Below are 24288 nucleotides of genomic sequence, written 5' to 3' on the forward strand. Positions count from 1 at the left end.
TTGATTAAAATGTATCTGTAAAAATAAGAATTCAAAAAAAAAATAAGAATTCATCTCAAATCTGGGTTATTTCTGATGTAATAAATTTATACCACACTGAATTATTTCTGAAAATCATGGCCTTCTCAGTTAATCCCAGATAACTGGCCCACCATCCTTTTCCTGGAGGTATTTATAGGAAGCACCAGAAATACTTGCTTTTTCCAAATGCTTTGGTTTACTAAGGAGGTCCAGATAGACTATCATAAACTGGTCTCATGATGGACTGGACCCATAACTACAGCAGCAATCAACTGTTGGCTGAGAACCACATACTCAAAATACTTTGTGACTGAAGCACAGAGAGCCATGACATACAGACAAAAAAAAAAACCAGAGAAGTAAACACACACCTAACTACATGTCATATAAGTTCTTGAGTTGTTAGTTGACAAATACAAAGAGTGTAAAGCAATAGAAACTAGCATACTCTTGGTGAAACACACATTCTATTTCCTAATGCTATGAGCCCTCTGTTATAATCCACATGAGCTCCCATTGATTTTTTTTTAATTTTTATTTATTTATGATAGTCACAGAGAGAGAGAGAGAGAGGCAGAGATACAGGCAGAGGGAGAAGCAGGCTCCATGCACCGGGAGCCTGACGTGGGATTCGATCCCGGGTCTCCAGGATCGCGCCCTGGGCCAAAGGCAGGCGCCAAACTGCTGCGCCACCCAGGGATCCCCGCTCCCATTGATTTTTATGTCAAATTTATAAAACCTAGCTTACATGTTAATAGTTAGAATATGTGATTGGTTCACCAAGGCAAGTGCTATTTATGCATCCTGGTATACTCAGAATGTAGCACAATATACTGAATCACAAAGCATGACAAAATGAATGCTGTTTTTAAAAACACGATTTAAGAACACTTAGCAAACATATAAAGTTATTTTGGTGATGCTGAGCAATATAATTTCTCTAAGCTATTTAGTTATAGGAAGATGAGCGTTTGCTAAAACAAACCTTGTTCACTAATGTATATGAAAGTGGGACATATAAGTCACACTCCAATTTGTCAAGGAAAATTTGTAGAAAAAAATGTAAGTGTTATTCTCTACTTACTTATTGAAAGTCACACTAAAGCATTTTTTTTTTCATAAAACTATTGAAGGAACAGTAAAGTGTAAACTTTCTTCTATCAGTAAACTATCCTGGAGTTCAGTCTTGTATATACAATATTAATGATTTAGACTCAAAGAATTTTTGAGTATTTGGTGAATGAATGTATTATAATCTATGACATATATTCTTCCAAAATCTATATGGAAACAGAAGCCTATCATTGTATACCTAACTTCATTTTTACACAGTTTATTCTTTTCCTATCAAAATTTTAAAATGAGATTGTCCATCATACTTTAACAATGTAATTGACAGAAAGTAATAACAGATAATGGGTGTGTATATGAAGAGACAGCAAGAGAGAAAAGGAGAGGTGATTATACATTCACTGTAATTTCAAATGGAAAAAGAAATGGGAAACTCCACAATGCAATATTCCCATTCTACATTCAAACTGTGCCAAATTCCACCACTTTTTCTTTACAAAATTTCTAAAATCCATCTGTTTTATGATGAAATATACATTTTTATCCCAGTTTAGATCATATCAACTACTTTATTTCTTACATCATGGACTCCTCCATGCAAGGTATGATAAACATGTGTCTGGTCAAGGCAAAATTATAAAAACAGTAAAACCGACACTTCTACTTCTCTCTTTACCTTTGTCCGCCCAACTGGTGTCTACATCTACTCTCTTGACTGTGGATGTATTCAGGCTTATGGCCTCCTAGAAATCCCGCTTGCTTCCCTTCTAGGCCCACATTCTCTGTTTCTGTTTGTGGTTATAGTCTGCATAGTCTTCTCATTAAACCCACTAATCAGATCTCAATTTAGAATTTACTCAAGTTTTATACATAAACCACAGTGAAATGTTAATAACGGGAAGGATGTAATCAGTTTCTAGAAGTATTTATATTTTAAATGTTGACTATTTATCAATAAACACAGTATTAATTTAGCACTGACTTGGCACTGGCTGCTTAGCATTGGCTGAGTCAGACACAAAAGATACATAACAGATTGTCCCTGTTCTTGAGGAGTTTAACACTGTTTGAGTTGGGGAGATACTGCTAATATGAAACATTTTAAGCTAAATTGCCAATCTCTGACTTCGATATAATTGGAATTCTCAGTTGGAAGCATTCAGGATGGGATGAAGTACATAGAAAAGTCTTCAGAAAGAAACTGAGCCATTAACAGAACCTTAAGAAATATCCTGGTTTTAAAAAGGCAAAGCCAATGATTGAGGTCATTTCTGAAGCTGGAAAAAGCATGAAAAAAGGGACAAAAGTGGGAAACAAAATAGTCTGAGCAAGAGACACTTTGGAAGCTGGGTTAATTGAATGGGATATCTCCTAGTCTGCCAGTAAAAAAGTAAACCCAGGTAGGTTGGGCTTGATGTTACCTTTCCATTATTTCTTTCCTTTCTGATGACTTTAAGGAGGAATCCTTTTCCTTACCTTGTCCAGCTTCAAGAGGCTGAACAAATTATTTTGATGCCCCCCAAAAGTTGTCCATTTACTAATCCCTGGAACCTATGCAGAAGTGAGTGTACATGGCAAAGGGACTTGGCAGATGTGAATAAATTAAAGACTCTGATATGGGGAGATTATCCTGGATTAGCCAGGTATGCCAAATCTAACCAAATGGGTCCTTCAAATCAGTGAAACTTACCCAGCTGTGGTCAGAAGGAACTATGAATACAGAACAGTCAGATAAACAAAATATTGATCCCTTTAAGACGGAGGAAGGAATCTGAGCCAAGGAATGTGGGTAGCCTCTTGAACCTGGAAAGACAAAGAAACAGACTATTCCCTACAGCATCCAAAAAGGAACACAGCCCATTCTAACATGCTGATTGTAGCTCAGTGAGACCTATGTCAGACTTCTGACCTACATGATTGAAAGACAATAAATTTGTCTTAAACCAAAGAAACTGGACACCTAAATGTTGAAGTAAAAATCATCATACTCTATTCAAATTCCTATTTTATTTAACAATATCTACCCACTCAGTGCTAGGAGCTAAGTAAGGGCCCAATAAATGATTGCATATTTATTTTTAATGATTCTGAATTGTGACTCTTCTGGAGTCTTTCAAATATTTATGGTAAAAAAAAAAGTCATAAGTGGAGTATGCAACACTGTCACAAAATACACCAGCCGAGCTTATAAGAACAAAAGTTTCTAAAACTTTTTTCACAAGGAAATCTCTCAATAAATCACTCCTCAAATTAACAATATATAATACAGTATTTGCTATTTTTATTACAAAAAAAAGTGAGACACAAAGAAATTAAGTTAGTTACTCAAAGTGAGTAGCAAAACAAAATCAGAACTTAGGTCCCTCTGGCTTTTCATTACTGCACCAGTCAAGTATATTTGATTTCTTAAAATTTGATAGTATTCTTCTACCTGACTATATAGTACAGAAACTCTTTGCCTGTCTAGTTCATTTTACTTCCAAGCTGTGCAAACAAGAAACATAGGAAAGCGAATAGTGGTCAACCACAGTGTTTTCCAAGTTGGAGGATTTATATAGATATAAATGCATAAGAAAATCCACACGGGCCAAGTCATCTTTGCCTTTTGTTACAAATGAATGTATTTGTACGATAATTCATACTATACAATAATAAATGCTTTATTAGATGTCTAGTTCAGTGTTGTCTTTAGAAAGCCTCCGGGACCCCCACAGAGCTACCCCACTCAAATCTCCTTTCCAGGGAGTATCTGCCACAGAGGTGCTGTCACCCAACAATCTCTGCTGTGGCCCCTTTGCAGTCCACCTTGGTATCCACTATGAGATACACTTTCTGCAGGCAGCACTAGCCAATAATGGCAAAGCTGGTAAATTCCAGGACCTGGGTAATCCCTGCTCTGGAGTTCCTCCTTAGGCTGGCTGTGACTTTGTCAGGGCAGGCACTGCTCTCAGACTCTCTCCATCCAGTTTTCCTCTCAGCCTCCCTCCTATCACAGGTGTAAGACCTACATCATAGTCTTAATTCTTTCCTTTCCCCTTTGCCTTTTCCTCTTTGACTTCAATGCATATTCCCTCCAAAACAACTTTTGTGTTTGTAACTCGGTGTGCACCTGACTCCAGTTGCCCCAGAACTAATACTAATGATTACAAGGCCTTTGAGGAGTCCATTTCCCTTCCAAGATGAACCAAGACACTCTTTTAAAAAACAAAGCTACTGGGATCCCTGGGTGGCGCAGCGGTTTGGCGCCTGCCTTTGGCCCAGGGCGCGATCCTGGAGACCCGGGATCGAATCCCACGTCGGGCTCCCGGTGCATGGAGCCTGCTTCTCCCTCTGCCTATGTCTCTGCCTCTCTCTCTCTCTCTCTCTGTATGACTATCATAAATAAATAATAAAAAAAAAAAAAAAACAAAGCTACTATGTCTCTGCGCAAATCAATTGCTGATGACCAGGATCCTTTCGGCTCAGCAGGTGGCCACCTGGGATACACAGTCAATGTTGTTCCACCACAATATCACTTCTACCTTCTATCACTGCTACCAATGCTGGTGGCAACAAGGCTGAAAACTTACCTATAAATACTTCCAGTCTCTTTGCCAGAAAAGCTGGTATGCTCTGTTGTGTCATCCATACCTGTAAAGAACAACCTGTCCCTTTATTTCCATCTGCTGTGTGTGACAAAATCAAGCCTGTGTTTCCTCACTCAGCATATTTCCAGCCTTTGCTTGTATTAACATGGCTTGTCCCCCTTTCAATTTATTAACTCACTAATGAATTATGAGCCACCAGAGGAAGTATCATATTCAATGCAGCATTTGAGACTATTTCAAAACTATGATTTCTCCTTTAAAATATTTCTAATGCTATTGAGAGAAATAATCATGCAAATAAGCATGTGGTTGTGTTTTACCTGAACCATTTCCTAGTTCTATTATAAACCTTTGTTTTTCCTTTGCTTTTCAACATGGCATATGTGCTTTTTTTTATACTTTGGTAAAGCAACTTGACAGTTGGTAGCTGTCTGGCTGTTTATTCAACATATGTACCACTTAATGCACAGGTCTCAGTGATACAGTCCCCAAAGTCGGTCCAACTGGGATAAAAGTCAACAAATAGAGCATTGCAAGGAGAACATTTACTTGGGGAGAGTTAAATATTTGAAAGGTGTTTAACAGTTAAGATTTAAGCCTAATGTCCTAAGAATTTACAGGGTCAGCATCTCCCCCAGCACTGCACATTCTCCTGATTTCACATAGGAACTCCATATGTTAGGAAATCACCTTTTTAATTAGATCTCTGTAGCCTCGTTCTAAGTTACCACTGTCACAAGTCTTGGATAAAATCCTATTCTCAAGAAACCTTTCAGTAAACAGTTAGCTGTAGGTTCTTACAAGAAGATATGGAGACAGATTCTCCCAGATTGCAAGTGATTTTAAATTAGCTGCTCTGGAAAGTGGTGGGTGTGGTGTTATTTCAACATCCTTATATGTTACCTGAGCCTTTTCCCTAGAGAAAACAAAATGTGCTCAGTTGTTTGCATGTCTGCAAGTGGAATTGGTTAGGGAGTTCTGTGGCCTATTCCAGTCTGTCTGGACTAGCAGACAAGATAAAACACAGAAATCTCCAATCAGTTTGGCCATTAGGACGGCTGAGGTGTGAATCCATCTGACAAGTAAAGTTTCCTGAAAATACAGAAACAGTCTTCAAGAAGAGAGAAGAAAGTTTGTGGAAAAGTTATATATAAGAAGCTATTTTATACCAGATACCAACCTCCCAAAAACCCCAAAGGGAAGGCAGTACTAATATTTTTCACTATTTTGGTGAAAGAAACTAGTGAGGCTGAGCAGCAAAGTGACTTTCCCAAGGAGACAAAGATCAATAAGAGCACAGCACAGCTTCAAGTGCCATTATGGATGAAACCAAAGTCCTGTTCTTAACCAGAACCATACACTGTTTACGAGCAATCTAATTATAATGATGCCTTGAAACTTATAGAAATTGCAGGGCAACTCAATCTCACATGAAGTTCTTTTGGCCCTGGAGTTAACCTATGCTAAATGGAGTTAGCCTCAATTCCAGAGATAAACTAAGTTCTGAAGTCATCAATTCTCAGATTTAGTGTATCATACAAAAATGTTAACATCTTTTTCAAGTTCCCTGCCTCCTGGCCCATAGTGCTGCCACTGAGGCCCAACCAATCATTCACTCTGTGAGTGTCAAGCTCTCCCTCCTTGGCAGCTGCCACAAGGCAGATGAGCTGCATGCCTAGAGTTTTCATCCTTCCCCTCTACCTTTAGATTTGAATGGAATAGCTCATCTCGGTACATGGAACCTGGAATGTCTCCCATTCAAAGTGGTTGGCCTGCAAAGGAACCATCTGACACAACATGGTAATGACAGAAAGTTAACTCTCTATGGTGGAAACATTGACCAATGGAAAAAATATGGGCCAAGCAGATAAATGTCCTCATGTTCCCCACACGACCTAACATGGATCATTCTGTGCAGCACATCTGGGCATACACTCTGTGAAGAAAAAATACACCTGCCTAGGAGCATCATGGCTTGTTGTGAAGCTGTAGTCAGATATAGAAATACAGCATTTCATTTATCTTCCACATCTTTTCCTTGCCTCATTGCCCTTATTCCTAACCCTCTTGTCTTAGGTTAGCACATATGAAATAACACACCAGCACTTAGTCCTCACCTCAGCCTCCATTTTCTGAGGAAACTTACAAGCAAAGCCACTTAGTGAAGGCAAGGATCATTACATGGAATTGTCAAAAAATGTAGATATCCTCATGCTGGCTTTCTCTACCTTAGACATGAAAACTTTTCTAGGTCATAATTTAATTTCAGATGCTATCTTATTTCATGTAAATCTTGTATTTAAGAGAGATTCTGTGGAATAACTCAAGATGCCCAAGTAGCAAGTTTCTGCTTTCTTCTTCCATGCAAAAAAAAATACAATTGTGTTATAGTTGGTGATATGTTTATAGCCAGATAATGAACCATGATTGGTCTAACTCAGTTATGACAACAACATTCCCAAATTTCCAAGCTTCCACTGAAGCAAGATATGCCACTTGCCCAACTCTGGATGAGATGAGTCTGGAAAAGCTTTGTTTTTATAATAAAAAAGGATAGATGCAGCTGGCTTGATGTCTGATTCTTCCTCAACCTTCTTTCTAGAATGTAGCTATGATGATAGAATGATGCCTGGAGGTACAATACCATTTGTCCACTAGCTTCAACAGCCATCTACCTCCGTATAGTGACAAGTAAGAAGAAGACTCAACATATCCAAGACAATGGAGCAGACAGAGAAAAGTGTTAGCCTGGACTTTTTGCAACATGGAAAAACAAACAAAAACTTTGTTTAAGCCATTATATAGTTAGGTTTTAAGCTACTTAGCCAAATGAATTATTTACTGATAAACATTCTTAGTTTTGCATATCATGTTGATAGTCTCTTAAAATCCATGATTTCCCATGTGGAACTTATCTAACAAGGACAATGACTTAATCTTATCAGAGTAGGGAAACAGAAGAAAGAGAAAGGAAGGAAGGAAGGAAGGAAGGAAGGAAGGAAGGAAGGAAGGAAGGAAGGAAGGAAGGAAAATAGTAGAAGCCAAATGTGCAGTAAGTTGATATACTGCATACCCTACATATTCTAAACAGAATAAGCATAGGAAACAGAGTATTTTTCCTATATTGGAAATATGGTTTGACATCTAAGAAAAAGTTAAATATATCCCCCCTAGTATCACAGTTAAGTGGTTAGGTCAGTATTTAAATACAAGAGTTCCAAGGTGCCAAAATGTGTATATTTAGCATTATAAAGTTTTCTTTCCAAAATATATATTTAAATGGAAAACTGATGACATTTTTAACAAAAAAATGTATATGAATTGTTATAATGACTTCAAATGGTTTTTGGAAGCACTGGTTTTATTTCTGTATTCTTTCTCAGTCCTTGATTTTTCAATTTATATTATAAACCTCCGACAATAAAAAATAAATTTACATTTATTTCAATAGGGAGGCTTCCCCCCCCTCCCCAAGAATGCCTATTAATGTCTTAGGAAACACCAGTATTCCAAGAAACAAAGACTGGGAAGCTGTGTCAGCATAAGTACAGGTATTTACTCAACATTTTGTGACATACTGAAGTATATCACTTACTATAATCATTTATGAACTCACACACACATAAATATTTCTACGTATCTAGATATATCTTATATTTTTTCAAAAATCTTTAGGTTTAATACTAAGAAGAGGTCAGATGTCTTTTCTTTTAATGCTCTATGTAGTTCAGTTTTTCACTCAGTTTCTTATTGTTCTTATTAGAAATTTCCAAGAAGAAAACAAATGTAAGAAGAATTTTCTAACATGTTCAAGTTTACATCATGGGTTTATAGTTGAACTAAGACTGCAATTTCTGCCTCCAGTTTATTCTTACAGTCACTGGACAATCCTTCTGTAATATTCAAGCTACTTTCTGGGGTCTGGAAGATGAGGAGGGAGAAAAGAAAGTAGATAATATTTAATTTCAAAGTACAATTCCTTCTAATTGTTCCATTCAGTAAAGAAAGGAAACAAAAATATTGTAATGTAAAACTACCACTTGGAAGAAATCGCATCTATTTAAGACTAATTAAAAATTAATCTAATTAAACTAATTAAAAATTGAAATCAGCATTTCAATTAACATAGATTTATTTTGTTTATTTTCAGTTTTGCAAGATTAGAACAACTGTCATATGGTCATAGTGGTGATGGAGTTCTTATTTTAATTATGAGTTTTGCTTCTGCAGAAAGAAAAATGTAGACTTATCATGCTTTAATAGATAATAAAAGGAGAAGAGTTCAAACTCTAGATAGTACAATGACTTTCCCAAAAACAGATCTTTTCCTTTTAAGCACCAGATCAATAAGTGACCCTTTTGATCACAGAACAAACTAAAACCTCCTCTATATTTTGCTTGTTACTTTCATTTTTTCCCCCAAGAAAAGATGAAGCCACTTAAGTAGCAGACCACAAAAGCACTGTGACACTTTCATCTTAGTTAGGAGTTCAAAAAGTAAATAAAACTTTTTGAAACTTATACTTAAGAACAAAGCTAGCACCCAGTAGCTCAATATGCCTTTGGGGTTAGGAGTTTATTCAGAGCATCAAGAATCAGTATTTCCATCTAGACATACAAGTGATCTAAATAGCATTCATAGGACTTTAAAAGCCTTTTTGAAATAAAAAGTAGAGCAAACTACAAAAGTATAAATTCTAAGTTTTTCTACATCATTCCCACTTTGTAGAGCATTTGGTCAGGATGGGGACTGCCAGGACATCACATATCAATCGGATATGAAAGACTACGCTGGTCCACGTGGCCAAGACCCAGGAACAGACTAATGAGAACCAAGCTGCGTGCCTCTCCTCTTCAATTCGCCCTATGTCAATCGGCCCAGGAATCCATCGGGTGGGGACGCTGCATGGGTATTTGCTATCACTGCCAGATCCTGATCTTTCCTGAGTATATCGAAATATGGACTAGTAGAAAGGAGCATAAGTGCTGGAAAGCAAAGGGGAACAAGACAAGTATATATGGGAAGGAATGGTGCACACACTGGCAGCCTGCCTGGATATTTGGTGCAAATTGAATGCTAGGGGAGAAAAGCATATCTCTCTGCAAAGTCGACATTTCTGTTCCTTTTTACAGGTAATTTGGAGCATTTAGCAGATAATAGGGATTAAGAAGGTCCAACTGCGAGTTTTGTAATATCAAGAAATAATAATTTTAAATGTATTTTAAATACGAGAGGAAAGTACAAAATCTCTCCCTACCTCCGCCCTTGAGCGTATAGACAAAATAAGGAAGCATCCACTCAACGGCTTATTTGGTTCATTTCTGTATTTTTGAATACGAAAAGCTACTGAGAATAAGTCAAGAGCTCCACATTTTGATTACCTGTTATTTATTTCCTCTTGGCCCTAAGCAGATTTGATACCTGTTTTGTTCTCACCATCACAGTTAAACTCACCCATACAACTGAGTACTGAAATCTAGTTAGAAAGAAACAAACAAAAAAGAAAACTTAGATATTTATATGGAAAACGTGCCCTGAAGAAAAAGCCACTATAATGTCAGAACTAAAAAATGGCAGTTTTGTATTTGAGCATTCCTTACTGAAAATGTTAATTGCAAAATGTGCCAACTAAGATTTGCTCTGTCATTTACCAGCACAAGATCTCATTTGCTCCTTTGTCTTGCTATACGCCCCTACTGCAGTCTGAATGAGTGATGCTCTTGAATCACTGCTCTTTCCAAATTCTTTTTCCTCTGCTTCCCTTACTTTACTAGTTCTCGGGTTTCTGTCTCTATTGTTCCCGTTGTCTGGTACTCCTTCTGGAATTGTAGCTTTATAAAATGCTGTAGTGATGGGTTGCAGGATTTTTTCCCTCCACTTGTATACTGCCAAGGGACTCTTTGAAGACCTTACTTTTACCATCAAGAACTAGGGAGGCAGACCTGGTGGCCTTAAGGGATTTAATTAGAGTTCACCAAGTCAGAATCTCCAAGCTCTCAAAGACCTAATTTAAATACAAGTTCACTCACTTTTTCAACTATTTCTTAGGCCCTTATTAAAATTTCAGGTTATTAAAGGGAACATCCTGCGTTTTGCAATACCCAGAAAATAAACCTGGGTTATGCAGACTCTCAAACATCCTCTAGGTGCAAATGCAAAATTCTGCCAATCGCTAGGGAAATAATAATGAATTAGCATATAAATTATTGAAACAACCATTGTGGAATTTTGTTGATCATGATCATGATCAATTTATATTATATGGACAAGACCTATTTTAATGGAGACAGTTAAACACGGGTAGTAGATGAATTAGAGAAAATATGTAATTAAATGCTTTTGCGGTCAGTTGTCGTATTATTGCCTTATATAAAAATGGTAATTATTATGACTACTCTTTAGGTAGTGTGATATCCCTTTTGTTAAGCTGTCATCCAGAATCCTTGTTAAAAGCTCAAGACAAATTACATCGATTTACAAAAATGTTCTGGTCAATCAAACTTCTGTTACACATGGGTATGATAAGAAAGTCACATAGAACATGATTTCTGATTGGCCACATTGAGATTTTATGAGGGAAAAAAAGTGCTGGTCTTTTCTTGCCCTTTCCTTTCTGCATTAAGAACTGTGTCTTAATTAGACCTTCTAGCCAGGGATTGACTTAAAACACGAATTGACCATACTATGGTGTCAAAATTAAATAACTAACTGCATTAAAATCTATGGAGCTTTGGCATGAAGAGCAGAGAGCCACAATGGAAAGTGCCATTAAGCCAGTTGTCACATAAGTAGGAGAAATGGGCAAAAAGAAAGCAAACAGGTTGCTTTGACACCATTTAATTGCCAGTCTCCTTATAAAAACAGAAGAAATTCATAGGGGCCAGGGAGATGGAAAGAAAATGAAAGCTTTGCCACCTTTCTTTGATTTGGGGTGCAATTTACAAAACATATCTTGCTTTTTTAAAAAATGCCCTAGAAAGATTTCTTTTTGGTGAAATAAATAATTGTGAAAATTCTGTCACAGTCATTGTTTTCAATATTTCTCAGCTCATATCCCTGTAGTATTTTCATATAATTAGCATATTAGCTTTCTCAAAGTTAACCTTCACTATGGCTTTAATAAGTGGATTGAAGAGCTGGGTCTTTTCATAGAGCTAACTGGTGAGATATAGAAAGAATTTAGGTCGTCTTTACACTTTAGATTTTTTATTATTTATATACTTTTAAGTAGGCATAAAATCTTAGGTACTTTTCCATATATTTTATTCATTCAAATATGAAATATTTTATGCCATTTACACTATAAGTCAAGTTATATTTTAATCCTGATTATTTTCTGGCATCACTGCACAGAAAAATAGTGAAGTTATCATCTTACAAAAGCACACTAATTCTCAGTTACAACATTACAAGACTAGTTTATTGGTATAAATTCACATGAACTTCCCAAGACGAGATATTTTTCATAATTTAAAATTTTAAAGTTATGGTTTATAATGATCACCCTGGAGCAGAAAAGGAAAATCTGTTTCTTCAGTAGATGTGTTAAAAATTCTTTCCATTTGCTTTCCACCAAAAGATCATGCTTAAGTACTTTCATTTAATATAAAATATTTTTCAGGTTTGCCTTGTTATTTAACGAAATTCAAAATCAGTTTGCAAAGGCAATCGCCCCATTCGCCCAACCCTCTAAAAAAACTTGTCATTTCATGACAAACATAGATTTCCTGAGAGATGGAAAACATTCACTGTGAAAATTGCTATATTTATCCTTGAGACATATTTGGTAAAATTCACTAATTTGCCCAGTGCATAATTTCAGTATGTTCATGGAAAAACAAACTGTCTTACCAATGACTTTAAAACAGAATCCCTCTGCTCTCAGAATTCAATGGAAGCAAGTGCTATGTAAATACTAATGATTGAATGTGATCTTCCCAGGCAGTGGGAAGGAAAATGCTCATTTCGATCACACACACTTAGGCGTGCACACATGCACTTGTGTGCGTGATTTTTTTCAGGAAAGACCTTTATAAGATTGTCATAAAAAATCAGAAAGGCAATTTACAAGTAAACATTTAAGTCAGCAAGATGGAGACAACCAAGTATGAGGATTACTTTTCTAAATCACATATGTCAGATGCTATTTGTCCCCAAATGGTCTCTGAAGATTCTAGTTATACTTAATTTGTGTTAATATGATGTTGCAAAATTTACCTTAATAATGTGTGAAAAGTCAACAGAAGTCAATCTTTGATTCCTTCTGATGTCACTTTTAGCTGTGCATAAGCTGGTTGATGAAGAGGAAATGAATTTCCCAAATTTGAAGGTGAATATACACTATCAGCTTGGGATGTGCTCCCAGTTTCCTGTCCTGGAAGACTCAGCTCCTCAAATTCATGTCTAGATCTCCTTTGGTGTATTACAATTTAAAAGAAATTAGACATTATATTTGATTTGAAATAAACATACAGATTTTTTGGTTTGATTTTGACTGTTCATGTATGAATAGGTACGGTATATTTTTCTAAATTATTGTGTAATCGATTTCACAAAGAATTATTAACATTTTGAGCATCATATGAGGAATCAAAATAGACCTCTAATCTACCATTTCTTCATGCCAATTCTAATTCTTATTTTCTTCATTTTAATTCTGGGTTATTGCATTATCTACTTACAAAAAGGCCCTTGTTTGTAGGTGAAAAGACAGGAATTCACAAAAATAGCCAGAAATAGCTACTCAGTCCTCAAGCCTCTTGCATCCTCTTGCATCCTCAAAGACATATGAACTTATACATTACATTCATTTTTTAAAGTCTTGCTTTAACACTTAATGATAGATTCAAATTGATTACACTAAGACCATCTCTGTTTTCACCTGATAATATAGCAGACAAAACACTTGAACTAAAGCTAAAACAATTGCCAATTCAGCAATTTCCTTAGTTTACTTGTGCTAGCTTTATTAGTATTGCCTTCAATATTAAGTTCCTCTATAGGATTCTTTTAATTCATCAGTAATCTTTGGAGAGTGGAGTTAGATAAAACCAGAAAAAATAATATTTTTGGATACCCACAAACTACAATATGTAGTAAGACACAGAAAGCAAGTAAGCAACTGAGTGTACCATTAGATACTGTGGAGAATCCTCCTTGCCCTTAGAACACCTCACATACAGTATGTAATTTGTGACTCCCTGATGTTTTGTCCAAGAATAGGTGCCAGAGTTGGTCTTTACATAAATATGAAAAATTTTTGAGTTTTTAGGCAAACTAGATGCTATTAAAGTTATATCTTCTTCTAGCCTTCCAACATACTGCATTGCATACTCATCTGGGGTTTATACACACCACTACCACACCCACCTACCCCTCTGCCACAGAATGGAGCCAGTAACTGTAATACTACCAAACTGATATTCATAAAACTGTACTAAAGAGGTGTCAGTTCTCTCCAGTATTTACATTATGATTCATCTTAGATTTCCTCTACAAGCCCATTTTATTCTAACATTCAGAGTTTTAATATCGTCTGGCCTCAGTCCCCATCACTCAATGCTGATATTGCCTCTCTGATCCCCTTCTCTACCACACAAAGGTTTTTTTCTAAAACTGTCTTCTTTTTTTCCTATGCTCCTGATCAAGTTCTGATTTTTGAAGCTTTCTGCAATTATTTAAGTCCACACTGCTTGTTCAGCTTATTAAATTATATTGCTCATGGTACCATATAAATTATTCATTCATCTGAAAAACACGGTCTTTGGTTTTCTTCTGCCCCTTCCCCAAATTATTTACTTGTCTTTAGTTTTTGTTTCCTATTTGCAAAGACACTTTAATGCTTGCCTGTAAGATAAAGTAAAAGAATCTTTAATGTGTTGTTTTGGTAAGTGTATGGCTAAATTTGGGGTAACAAAACCCAACATAAGAGTGACTAAACTAAATTAAACTAATTTCTTCCTAATTTAACAGTCTGAGGAAGACAGTTTAGGATTGTAATGGCAGCAGTGCTTCCAGTGACATCAAGGAATCTGGGATCCTTCTACATTGCTGCTTTGTTACATGTTAGACTACACCTTTGCTTCTATGATCCAAGCTGGCTCACAATCCCAAACATATTCTTTTAAAAAAAAGCAGAATATAGGAAAAATAGAAGGGAGAAGAGCCTCTTGAATGAAGGACACCTCACTTCCTTAGACCACATTGTTCTAAATTTAATCAAAGCCACACCTAGTAGTAAGGAGACCAGAAAATAGAGTGTTTATTTCAGGTATTTGTATGCCCAGCTACAAATCAGGTATTTTGTTACCAAAAGAGAAGTGACTGGATATAAGTAGACCCAAATTCTGTTATACAAGGACTACAGTGATCTCTGCCATTATTATCTCTATGCCTATCTCCCTAGTATTTTCATTATTTTTACTTCCCCTACTTTAGAAATAATAAATTTTTTCAGCTCCTCAATCTCCTCCTTTTTCCTGAATCATACTATCTTTATGTCATCAGGTGGCTAACATCTATTCATTCTTCACCCCTCACCTTAAGATCACCTCCTCAGGGAGTCCTGCATCAAATTGAGTCTTATTATAAAGTCTAATAGCACTCTGACTCCTTTGATACATTCATTGTACTTCTGTTTGCATGTTTAATGCTATTTTTTATTGAGCAGTTCAATCCATAAAAACAGGTCAGTGTGACAGAAGTTCAAAGTACCTTGAGAAAAGATTTATCATAGAAAGTGAGAAAAGACTTCAATTTGAAAGTTCATTTTGGAAGCTGAATTTTTATCTGTGTAGGCAGAGATAATGGAAAAAGAACTACAAAGAGTACAACTCATTTATTGGATGATCAGGATGTCACTGAAACAACCAAGTTTTTTGTTTTGTTTTGTTTTGTTTTTTGTCACTATTGGTTTTGCAAGTTCACTCTATGGATCTATTTATCACTGTCCCTGGGATAAAATCTCAGACAGGTCCCCTATATTTTTCAGTCACTCATCGATAATTGAAATGTGCAGCTCATTCAAATAACCTCATAACTTCCGGCTAGGCCAACCTACTTTGATAACTTTACTATCCAATTTAAACTATTTTCAGGGCCTTGGAAACCTAGATTAGAGAAGAGAAATTAGGAATAAAAAACTTATTTTTATATAGATGGTAGCATGATACTGTGGCACGGATACCCTCTGGATAATTGTTGAGTCATTGCTATTTTCTCTTTCATTAGGCAATTTTGTAGATTCCACAGAAATGCTCCTGCCTGAACTCTCCAACCATAGCTCCCAGAGTGCTGGTGCTGCCTGGCCACTTACAATTCCCTCATCCTCCTGTGTCTGTATTGAGATAGTCATCTACTTCTATGCAAACCCATTGAGTGAAATTTCTTATTAAGACATCACAAGACCGAAAAACCTTTTTTGGGTTTCATATCTGGCCCCCAAGAAACATGCATTTTTCCCTTTAAACTCTTAAACTGAAGCTCCTACAAACATAATTACTTCTATTAACTCAGCAGGAAGAGGCAGCTTTAGACAAATCCTCTTTCTTTTTACATATGAGAGAGAAATTAGTCGTGAGATTCTTAAAATGCCAAAGACAAGATATTAAACTCTCTAGGCTGTCCTTGTGAAGATCTTTTCACTTGACCTGAGGTAAGAGAGTGGGAATAACTGTCTTCATATCCTCCATAAAAGGGATTGGGAATCCAAAGCACACTTAAAATTTCTCTTCAAAGAAATCCCTCCTCATCTCAATTTTCTTCTGCTTAGATGCTAATCAATAGCTTAAATGTGGCTGATGGGAGACTCCTCCTCAAACGAGCATTACTGTCTCTTAGCTAAGCTTCAGAGATAAACACCTCACTTTAGAATTAAGGAATATCTGATTCCTCTTTTAGTTATAGCCTTTATGGCCTCAAACTAAAAAAAGAGACACTCATATAACATCATATTTTAGGGGGAAAAACAAGGCTAATTTGGGAATATCTGGTCACCCTCTATTTGGAGATAACCCAATAACCATATTGATAGATTCATAGTAAGATTCATTCATACAAACAAATATAAAATTGAGAGAAAAAGCTGAAAAGGGTTTCTTGAAGATCATGCTTAAGAGTTGAAATTTGGACCGATAAGCCCAATAGAACTACCATAGAATTTTACTGTGAGATTATTTTTAAAAACACATTACATTCCCCATCACACTTTTGTAATCACTTCAAACCTTGAGAATGATAAAAATCTGCTGTAGGGACATTTCTATTAGTGACTCTATTATAATGTGATAGAGTTGGATAGTCCCACTGGATTTACATAACTCTGCATTTGGTTCAAAAATTATAGAATTTCAGAGTAAAGAAATCATGATGTACAATCTTTATTAATAATACAATGAAAACAATTTTATATGAAATTCCTATGCCACATAAAAATAAGAATACTGCTAATAAGGGTAGCATAGTATATTCTAACATAATTTTTCAACTGAAGTCATGTAATCTAACTGAAGGGAAAGTGCCAAGTAGAAAAAAAGCCACAAAATCAATCAGATAGGTCAATATGAGTGCTTCCTTATGAGCATTCTTTTGAAGGAATATCCTTATCATTCAATTCTAAGTCTTTATAAAGCAGAAAGGGAGTTAGGAAGTCATATGACTTGATTCTACAAGAACCAGTTAGTAAATCTGAATAATACTGGCATAGATATGATAATCAAATCCAGATCTATTAATGACACTGCCATGAGAAGCATATAAATATAAAAATAAAAGGACAAGAATAGAGCCCTGGGGGACCACACATTTTACAGTAACTGTTTCTGATGAACTGCTACCCAATATAGTATGCTGTGTCTGCTGACAAAGATAATTACATTTCAAACCAATTTAATGCTGTCTCAGAATTCCAACTCACGTTTCTGAAAGTTCTAACAATATATCACTGTCTACTGTGTCAAAGGTGAGTGATAGATCTGGCTTTGAGTGTAGGCATCTATTCTTTCTCAGAAACTTTCACATATCACTAAAGATAAACAGGTAGTCCCTGGTAACTTATTGGGCACCCCAAAACCCATGTTGGAATTTTATCAAATATTAATCATAAATAATTGAAAATATCAAACATGTCTCTATCCTATTTTTTTCTATAAGAGATAAGAACTGGAAAATTTATACCAGAGTCCAGTAGGCACATGGTTGATAATCCTTAAATGTTTGTTGAATGAATATATGCATACATGTTTATTCAATAATCAGTGAACTAGAGAAGCAAAAAGCCTGTGAAATATAGTGTGCTAATAGGTTATAGAATTCTCATTTCTACTAAAAATTATATTCTGTATATAATTCCCTAAATACATGTGTGAGCAGGGCCAAATAAGTCCTTAAAATAAGACAAAAAGCAAGAAAATAAAAATAAATATATAATGAAAAATCCCAAAGCATGCAGAGAATTTCTTTTGTGTTTCTCCAAGACTTGTTTTGAATTAACACTTTTAAGAATTAAAAATAGGAAGATTTTATACCTGTAGTGGGTATAAACCAAAGGCCATAAGTTCAGATGTGTGAGTAAAAATTGTTTTCATTATTTTCTTTCAATCAGTGATTTATATTCTCCAATCCCACTGAAGTGTGGGAAAGTTAGCTCTATTCATACCACTTGTTTCCCTCCAAGATGGTGGGAATACCTACACTCATCAGTCAACACCAACGACCACAACAACATGCTCTCAGTCCTCAAAGTCCCTTCAGCTTAGCCATTTTTGCTGTTTAAGTGCCCTTCTCAGCACCTAGTATCCAGTCTGCAGGGAGCTACCACAAAAATCTGCACATGTTCATTTTTATACCAATTTCTTCTCTCCCAAAGTCCTTGGAAATATCTTCCTCTTGAAAGGCATCTCCCCCTTTTTTCTCTTTTCAAACCCTCCAGGACACCAAATTTATTCTCAATGACTGGATTCTAGTCAAGATAAGCCAGGAAGGAAAATAAATTAGTTAAGAAGTTGAGATTTTATCATAAAGTAATCAATAATATAAAGACTGAAATAGGGCAGCCTGGGTGGCTCAGTGGTTTAGCGCCACCCAGAGTGTGATCCTGGACACCCAGGATCAAGTCTCACATCAGACTCCCTGCATGGAGTCTGCTTCTCCCTCTGCCTGTGTCTCTGCCTCTCTCTCTCTCTCATGAATAAATAAATAAAATCTTTTTTTTTAAGAAAAAAAAAGAAGACTGAAGTAATTCAATTCAAAAGATCCTTTACTAACAGAAGAGCTCTACTATCTTCATCCCAGGCACCTCTGGTTTGGGGATCAAGGTAGTTGTTCAAAGTGCTTATCTCCTGGCCAATGGTGGGAAGGAGAAAGGGACTTAGGGGGAACATGTGCATACTTCTTTATAGGGGCAAAGGAATAAGGACTGGTTTCACAGGTGTGTTGCCAGTGCAGTCACACAGGCCTTGTGCTCAGAAAGCAGTCCCATCCTGGGCTTTCACGCTCTGTGATCACCATATTAATTCTTTTTCATTATCAATCATTTTATCTTTGAATTTCTGTTTTGCAAGAGTTTTTCATTGGGACAATGAAGCATGTGCTAGGGGCATGGAGCCTTGGCTTCCTGCTGATTCTACCTTCTTGCGATGTTCCCTCTTGAGAAAAGTCTCCAACACTCTCAGCCTCAACTCACTCAACAGATGATGCTGTTGCTAACCTCCAGCAGGGTTTTGACTTTTACGAATAAAGTTTTATCAACATTCATGTACCATGTTTTTGTGCCAACATAAATTTTTCTTTCTCTGGGAAAAATATCTAAAAGTGGTATCTCTGGGTCATAGAGTAGATATGTTTAACTTTATTAGAAACTGCAGATCTATTTTTCGTCGTACCATTTGACATTGTAACCAGCAAAGTATGGTAACAGCAGTTGCTCTGCATCAACACCACACTTGACATTGTCATTATTTTTTATTTTATCCACTTTCACAGGTGTGTAGTGGTAGTTACTCTGGGTTCTAATCTGAAATTTCCTAATGGATAATCATGTTGAATGTATTTCATGGACCTATATCCCATATTTATATTCTCTTTGGTGAAATATTTGTGCAAGTTTTTGCCTTTTTTTGAATTGGGTTGTTTTCTTATTATTGAGCTCTAGGAAGTCTTTATATTTTCTGGATATAAATTATTTGTCAGCTATATGACTTGCAAATATTTTCTCCGGGTCTGTAACTTGGCTTTTAATTCTCTTGACAGATTAGCAAAGAAAATTTTCTAATTTAGATGAAATCCAATTTTTCAGGGTTTTTTTTTATGGTTTATATTTTTAGATCCATTTCTAAAATTTCTTGGCCTAACTCCAAGTGAAAAAGATTGCCTCTTCTGCTTTTTATTTAAAGTTTATAGATTTATGTTTTACATTTAGACATTTTGTATTACATTTTGTATTAATTTTTATATAAGGAATGAGGTTTAGTCCAGGTTTATGTGTGTGCAAATGGATGACCAATTGTTCCAACACTGTTATTAACAAGACCAATCTTATGCATTTAATGCTTTGCACCCTTGTCAATAATCAAATGGCTATATTCATGTAGGTCTATTTCTTTATTCTCTACGTGGTTCCATTGATCTTGTGTCTCTTTTCGCCAATACCACACTGTCTTCATTAGTGTCTATAATGTATGTTGATCAATTATTTTTTTTTTATTTATTTATGATAGTCACAGAGAGATAGAGAGAGAGGCAGAGACACAGGCAGAGGGAGAAGCAGGCTCCATGCACCGGGAGCCCGACGTGGGATTCGATTCCGGGTCTCCAGGATCGCGCCCTGGGCCAAAGGCAGGCGCCAAACCGCTGCGCCACCCAGGGATCCCCAATTATTTTTTATTTAAATAAGTTTGTTTAGTAGCATGTTTTCTGTGGGCAGTTGGTGTTACAGGGCTCTTGGAGAAAAGAAGGTTTGATTTAGTTAGGATGGGGGAATGGCTTACAAGGACAATGTTCATCAGCATGTACAGAGTATGCCTGTCAATCTGACCTCTAAGCTTGCGATAAGCACTATATCCAGAAGCGGGTGGATACTAAAGACTGATATAGCTCATTTGAAAATGAACATCAATCATTCTTTGTTTATCCTTGTGGAATTTTGCTTTATTCGTGGGCAGCCTTGGAAGATACTGAACGTCACAGATACAGATATCTAGACCAGATATCTGGAGCTTTTTCTACATAACTCCTACTATCTTGGAACTATCTGCTGAAATTTCTAGCTGTCTCAGTTCCCTGAACTCCAGTTCCCAGCTCCTCAACTCACCAAGGCCACCAGACTCTGGGTTCTCTTTTGTATGCCCACAGTCTGAAAGTGGCCACCAATCAGAAATCCTAAGTGATATTAAGGCTACGATCTTTTGTTTTCTTTTTCTCAAGGATAAGCCCTTTACTGTCATTGTCCAATGTTGAAAGCAGTTGCTTCACACAGTCTTCCTGTTTTCTAGCTGTTACCTTGGAAAGTTAAGGCCGATACTTATTAATCATAGCAGGAAGCAAAAGTCTATTATTTTATTTATTGGCTGTCAGATCAGGTGTGTGTGCATGTTTACGTGACTAACAAATCAAATTGTTATAAATATTTATATTCAGATATTTAAACAAATAGAAGTTTTCTCTACATGATTGCTGGCTGGAGCTGTGTTAAGGGTACGGGAACTTTCTAAGATACACTTTTATAGAGTGGTTGTACAATTTATAGTCTCACTACCAATGGATGCCATTTCCACCTGTTCCACATCTATATGCTTGATATTATCAGTTGTTGTTTTTTTATTTTTTCCATTCTATTTGGTGTGACTTTAATTTACATTTTGCTAATGGTTAATGATGTTGAGAATTTTTCCTGTGCTTATTTTCCACCTGTATATTTTCTCTGGTTATGTGTCCAAATCATTTAAGCATAATTGTAATTGGGATTTTTTTCTCATTATTGAGTTTTGGGTGTTCTTTATATATTCTGAATACAAATCTTATACCAGACACAAATATTTGCAAATATTTTCACCCAGATTGTGGCTCATCTTTTCATTCCCTTAACAGTATCTTTCAAAGGCTTCTATGTTTAATTTTGATTAAATTTAACCTAGCAATTTTTTAACAGATCATGCTTTTTGTTTTACCTAAAGAATCTTTACCTAAGGTTTTACATAAGGCAAGATCGCAAAGATTCTTTCCTATATTTTTCGTCTTGAAGCTTTCTAATTATGTGCACTATATGTATGTATATTATCCATTTTGAGTTAATTTTTGTTATATATCAAGTTCTTTTTTTGTTTTTAACATATAGAGATCCAATATTTCAGGCACAATTTGTTGAAATCACAGTTCTTTCTTCATTGACTTGCCTTTTATACCTTTGTCAAAAGCCAAGTAATTATAGTGTATAGGTTTATTTCTGGACTCTATATTATGTTCCATCGATCTATGTGCCTATCATTTTATTAATATTACACTGACTAGGGGATCCCTGGGTGGCGCAGTGGTTTGGCGCCTGCCTTTGGCCCAGGGCGCGGTCCTGGAGACCCGGGATCGAATCCCACGTCGGGGTCCCGGTGCATGGAGCCTGCTTCTCCCTCTGCCTGTGTCTCTGCCTCTCTCTCTATCTCTCTGTGACTATCATAAATAAATTTAAAAAAAAATTTTTTTTAAATATTACACTGACTAGATTATTGGAGCTTCTTGTTAAGTCTTAAAATAAGGTAGTGTAAGTTCTAAACTTCATTTTTTATTTTGTTTATGCTTTTCTAGATACTGTGTCTTCCTAAGTACATTTTAGAATCAATTTGATAATGTTTACAAAATCTTAACTGGATTTTTTTTTTGGAATTGCTTTGAATCTATGTGTATTATTTTAGAGAAAGGTGACAGTTCAAGCAATGGTGAGTTTTCCAACCTATAAACACATATTTCTCCATTGGTGTCTGTCTTAATTTCCTTCATTTGTGTTTTATAATTTTCAGTAACAAGTCTTACATATATTTTATTAGATTTGTATATAGGCATATTATTTTCAGCACAATTATAAGTAGTATATTTTAAATTTCCAATTGTTTATTAGTATATAGAAATACAATGAATTTTTGTATATTGAACTATTATCTATAACCCTACTGCACTCACTTTTTATTTTAATAATTTTTCTGTAGATTCTTTGAAATTTTCTATGTAGGCAAGATGTTGTCTCTGAATGGAAATAGTTTTAGTGCTTTTTTTTCCCAACTTGTGTGTTTTTAATATATTTTTTAACCCTATTGTACTGGCTAGAACTTCCCATAGTATGTTGAATAGGAGGGTGAGGACATCTTTTCTTTAGTACAAATCTTAGGTGAAAAGAATTTAGTCTTTAACTATTAAGGACAATGTTACCTGAAAATTTTGTGAGGATGTCCTTTATCAGGATAAGGACACCCCCTTCTACTCATGATTTGCTGAGTTTTTAATCATGAATCAATCTTGAATTTGGTGGAATGCTTTTTCTTCATCTATTGAGATCTATGGTGGTAAATGTCTAACAACTAACATTCTGAGAAGAAAACTATGAATAGTGCTCCTATGAACATCCATGTGCAAGTATCTGTTTACATATCTGTCTTCTATTAACCCCAGTTTTCTTTTGATTAGTGTTACTATGACATGGTTTTCTTCATGCTTTCATATTTAACCATTGATGTTTTTGTATTTTGGTAGGCAGCATATGGTTTGGTTTTGCTTTTTGTAACCCATCTAAAAAAACAAACAACACATTTTAAATTTAATTGAGGTGCTTAAGCCATTTGTATATATTATTGATATTCTTTAGTTTAACTATACTAAGTAGCTATTTGTATTTGATGGTATCATCTTTTTCTTGCAGCCTTTTTCCTTTTATCTTGCCTCCTTTTGGATTAATTTTCTTTTATGATTCCATCTTGTTGGCTTATTAGCTACTTTTTAAAGGAGTGCATTTAGAGTTAATGAAATATCTCTCTATCAAATGTTCCTTCAAGTAGGATTACATCATTTCAAATAGAGCATAAAAATCTCAAAACAGTATATTTCAATTATCTCCTTCTTGGTCTTTGTGTTACTGTCATACATTTGTTTCAATCTATGTTATAAGTTTTATAATACATTATTATTATTACTTTAAGCTGTCAATTATCTTCTAACATGATTTTTTAATAAAAAATCAATTATTTTACATTTATCCTACCTTATTATATGTATAATAAATATACTTAGTTATTACATAATTGCCTTTCTAAAAACTCTTCCTCTTTGTGTAGATCCATAGTTCCAGATGAATCTTTTTTATTTTTTGCCAAATGGACTTTTTTTCTTAATTACTTCATTCAAAAATGAAGGCAAATAAAGATTATTTAAGATATATACAAACTCAAGGAATTCACCATCACATATTGCTATCTAATAAAAATATAATGCAAAGCACATATAAAATTTTTAATTCTATAATACTTACAAAGCTAAAAAGATTAAGGCCAACTTTAATATATTATTTAACCCAGTGTAACCCAAAATATTTCAAGATATTACCATTAAAAGTAACAAAATATTTCACATTATTTT

The sequence above is a fragment of the Vulpes vulpes genome, chromosome 14, assembly GCF_048418805.1.
Source record: "Vulpes vulpes isolate BD-2025 chromosome 14, VulVul3, whole genome shotgun sequence".
Lineage (NCBI taxonomy): Eukaryota > Metazoa > Chordata > Mammalia > Carnivora > Canidae > Vulpes > Vulpes vulpes.